Raw genomic sequence first — 5,312 nt, 5'->3', positions numbered from 1 at the left:
ACCGAAAGTGTGTGTTATTTTGCTATAAAATCACTGTTTGACGTTTAATATTTAGACATGTGACGTAATCATTATACACGTGACTTCTAAAAATGTGAAAGTAAAAATGCTTACAATAAGTACGGAAACAAATCAGGCGCAATTTAGCTAATTATCATGTACGGCAGCATTTAATTGTTGATGTCGTGTTAGAATCGAAATAATATATCCAAATCGGTGATTTTATTGCTTGATAACATCACTGTTTGTCGTTCGGATGCGCATCATTATATCACGAGGGCGTAGCCCTCGTGATATAATTCCCCGCATCCAAACTCTAAACAGTGATATTATTGAGCAATAAAATCACAGTTTGGGATAAATTATTTCTTAAATAACACCAACAGTGACATTATATATTTTTCTGTTCCCAACAGATTACTTTTTCTGTTTTTTTTTATATATATTTTTTCTTGCTGATAGAAGTGTTCACAATAATAAGCCATTTTAATCACACGTTCTTTGATTACAATAATGGCATTAACATGAGACTGAATAAAACATTCTTTTTCATATCAGTATTACAGTGTGATAAAATCATTGCAAGATGATTAGCCCTATTTGCATACTCTAAACACGCTCACTGACTTTACAGTTATTAGCCTGTTAGAATCTATTTACAGGTCGTCTTCAATCCCGCTTACGGCCGACCAACATTCTGTTGCCAAGATGTTGTTCCGCCTTCTTGGGTAACAATTTACACCATGAAACATCCCTCAGACTCCCTTATTATAAAGTATTAAAGACCTCAGTAATAAAAGGTCGGTTAATCCTAGCATCACATAGCACATTATCAGTGTCACGAAGTTTCATAAATAATATAATGCTTGATATGCTAGTGACTGTCTGATATCTTGGTCTGAAGAAAGTTTCTTGTTTATAGTTACTTAAATAAACATCTGTTATGTATAAATGTAATAACATTTTATAAAGACAATAAATATTCCTACTTTAAAAAAGGAAGACTCATTTGAATTTAAAGTGGTGATAAAAGGAAAAAGAGAAAGTTTTGTTCTATTTTACCATGATAATCAAAGACAGAAGTGACTTGCAAAAAGATGCTTAAATCCCGAAAGATTTTTCGCAAAATGGTATTTTAGACATTAAGACAGTCAGTTGAAATATTTTATCAATAATCACAGGACTGATATATAGCAATAACATGAACACAAATTATCATCACCAGAGGTACATATATTTGTGAACCATTTAAATCCCAATGAATGTGTAATTTAACATGTATGTAATTACATTCAGATCACGTTTTCTTAAAATATAATTAATTTGTTTCACAAGTATGTTTTATGTTAAATTGTTAGTTTAAACATATCTTATTTCAAACATTTTAACTCAAACATATTTTACATATAATTGCTTACATTATATATAGTGATGAAAAATGATTGTAATAGTATATTTTTTTCTGAATAAGGGATATGCATGTAGTTGAGAGAACAACATTCAGTTTGTAGACGTGCATTGTATATTTGCCATTTACTAATAACACTGCATAAAAACTTTGGACATTTTGTTGGTATCATCAGTGAAAAGACTTAGAAAAGACTGTAGGTCTACAACAATATCATTTATATAAACTAAAAAAAGAAGTGGACCCAAGATCTTACCTGAGGGACTCCAGCTTTGATAGAAGAGCAATAAGATTTAGCACCAGGAAAATCACAGATTGACGTCTGTTTGAAAGATAGTTTGAAAACCAATCAAGAAGAGGTCTTTGAATACCAGCGCCTAGTAACTTAAGCAGGAGAACTGTGTGCGATACTTTATCAAAAGCCTTGCTTATGTCAAAGAACACGACGCGTATCTCAAAACTATCATCAAGTTCCTAACAAAAAGAATTGTCAAGAAAAGTGTGTTGATTCACAGTTGAATCACCAGGTTTAAAGGAGATATAACGTCATTTTTATGAAGACAGTTAAAGACAATCTTAAACAAAATGCGTTGAAAGGCCGTTTGCAGTGATCAAGATGATGTCTGCTATATTTGAGTCTAATGCCATGTTAACAGAATCCTCGGTAATTGTTGTGTAAAGTGCATCTGCATTGGGGTCGATAGAAAACACCGAACAGAATATTGTTCTGTTTGGGAAAATATAATCTCAACCTATAGACATACAATATATCTTGGTTCGAGACCAAAACGGCGTTTGTAGAATAGCGAATCTTTGATGTATAAGACTATTCCATGAACATTATTATTACTTTTTTTATTATATCCTTCGTAAAAAATATCGTTGTCATCCATTGCTATGATCTCTGTGCAAATACGATGGACACAATTCAAGTCAATGATGGGAAGTCGACATAACGATAGCACAAGTAGAAAATACGATTCTGAAATTTCGAAATAACGAAACAACGCACGTTGATGAAAGGCCAAACTCACAGTAATAATATCGAATTTTCACCATCTTGATTTCCCTTTTTCGACTTTTCATCACCGTACCCCCGACGTTTCAACCTCTTAACTTCCGATTATTCACCATCTAGGTTTCGTTATGCAAATTTACTTATTTACAACAAAACATAAATAAGAATTGTTCGATAAACTCGTGTCATTATTTTCATTATTTACTATTTGTTAAATGATGATTTTGAACAGCATGAAAATAGGCAAAATTGGCATTCCCTGTTAAAAGATATGCTCTGTTCAATAGGTTTTCTTGATGCATTGATATATCAAGTAGAAGCTGAAATGGTGGGCACAATCCCAAGAAGATGGAAAATGTTCAATATGCAATTCTCTTGAAGACGAATATCATTTTGTTATAGAATGCTCATTGTATTTGTTGATACTTGGGTATTGTTTTTAGTAGAAAAACTGTTTTTTTCATGACCAGTGGTTAAAATTATATTTTATTCAATTAATTCGTTCCATTTTATAAATTCTTTTATACATTCAACTCATTTATTCAGCACCAACTTTGCATTTAATGTTATAGTCGCCCTGCGTAACGATTCTGTAAGTTAGTCAGTGTTTGTTAACTCAGCAATAATTCCATTTCGTTTGTGGCGCGGAGTCGTGCCTGACAGATAAAACTTTATTTATGCTGACTGATACTATACATAAGTTAGACGTAAAGAAACACTAAGGGATAAAGCAGGCATATGAAATAAATCCTCCGCTACCCTCGCTAGTATCGTAAAATTATACGTCATTCTTTTAAACGAAAAAAGCAAACATTTTATGCTATGGGCCTGAACGCTGTTTTTGCATTTAAAATGCAGGACACACAAAAAAAACTTAAACTTAGACTGCATCTTTATTTTGGAGTGTTTAATGTCTTTAATCTAGGACATAAATCGTATTTTAAGTAAGAGTTAAGGTAGAAAAAAGTTAGTACAGAAGACTTCATTTACTGCATTTTAAAAAGCATTTATTTTCGTAATTTAAAGTCAAATCATAAAAAAAATGTTGACGTTTAATTATTAGTTTGTGTGCTTATAAATTTGAAATGTATGAAGAAAGTTTATATTACTTAATATAGTATGAGACATGTCACTTTATAAAAGAAAATAAAAACGCTACTAGATTTAATCATGACGATACTATTTTTATATAACGGTTGTGTCGAATTTTTTTTTTCAACATTTAAGATATTTTTTATTATTCTATGCGGCCAAATAACCATATAATGGTATTTTTTGTTAGTATTTATTGAACGTCCTTTCCACGCGTGTAACTGCAAAGGGCCATGCGAAATGTCAAAAAACAACATGTTTCTATAACATGTATTTTCCTTCTTCAGATTTTGACTAAAAAAAATACAATAACTGTTACCTATGTAACAGTATATAAATAACACATGGGTTTGTGGGTAACAGTAAAAATATCATCCCAAGGAAAATACTGTTACCCGAGGCGTAGCCGAGGGTAACAGTATTTTTACGAGGGATGATATTTTTACTGTTACTCACAAACCCATGTGTTATTTATTTTATTACCCCGAACAAAAATACTGTGATGATCTGAAATTGTCAACTAAATCTAACTGTAACAAACATCAACCAAGAGTAACAATAACTAAACTGTCCTTACCTTTTAAGTTAGGCCTACTTGAGAAGTTTTCTTTTTCTTTTATTCTTGAAGCAAGTGATGATATCTACAAATCATAAACATACAATAAGCTAGATTTTATTTAGAAAACAAAACATTTACCCATTTACACGGTTATGATCTGTGAAATCTGATCCTTCTGTTTCCAGAATATTCTTAGCATGGTTTTTTGACAAAATAACGATGATATCCTATGTCTGTCCACCATATCTGTAACATTTCACTGATTAAAATTGTTAAATAATCCTGTGTTGCATGCTCAAATCGTACGCGAAAATCACACCAGGGTGCGAACAGCTACATTTTATGAGTGTCATAGTTACTCCAAAGAAGAAATTGATGTCCTATCGGGGTTTAACGTCGAAAATAAGAATGAATCGGGAAAAAATGGCGGCCATTTTATTTAGAAAATAGACCTAGTGACAAGATTTTATACTGTTAAAAAACACTGTTACCTATGTAACAGTACAAAATTCTTAGTCACGTGGTACACTTGCATTAACAGTTAAAATAACTCCCAGAGGCCTATGGGAAATTAGCATTACGAAAAAAGTGACGGGTAATAATATCAAATGTTTAGTCACGTGGTTCACTTGAATTAAAAGTAAGAATCACTTCCATTGGTTTTGGGGAAATTAACATTTCAAAAATAATAAGGAATAATTAAAGCAAATTTGAGTACAAAACCATTTATATCTCATTCCCTCCTCTATTTTGTTGAAATAATAATAATAATAATAGTTAAATTGTAATGTTTTTCTTTATCAACTGATATTAAAACGTGACGGCAGAAAAAATTCAGTCTGAACAGACCTGTAATTTACATAACATTAGAAAAACTTGATCTGATCAATTTTGTTATTTAAATTATATGATCTTTATCTACACAATATTGGTATTAGACTGTGAAGTCAAATTTAGCTTAATTTAAATTGTTTTTTATGTAAGACACATTTTACGGGCAATGCACCCTACTTTAATATTTTGCTTCTTTATTATGTAATAGTGTTTTATCTATGACTGTATAATTAATTTGTGCTATTTTTTGGCTGAATGATACTGATGCATAACGGTTATTTATTACAACATTAGCCGAATGACTGCACAATTTAATGAGGTAAAATATACCTGCCAAGGAGCACGAAATGTATGTCTCAATCTATCCTCTCTGATATTTTAAAATCAGTGTTTGTACTGAT

This window comes from Ruditapes philippinarum, unplaced genomic scaffold, assembly GCF_026571515.1.
Source record: "Ruditapes philippinarum isolate M1 unplaced genomic scaffold, ASM2657151v2 ctg900_1_1_1_1, whole genome shotgun sequence".
NCBI classification, from domain to species: Eukaryota; Metazoa; Mollusca; class Bivalvia; order Venerida; family Veneridae; genus Ruditapes; species Ruditapes philippinarum.
Note: the sequence above shows the minus strand (reverse complement) of the source record.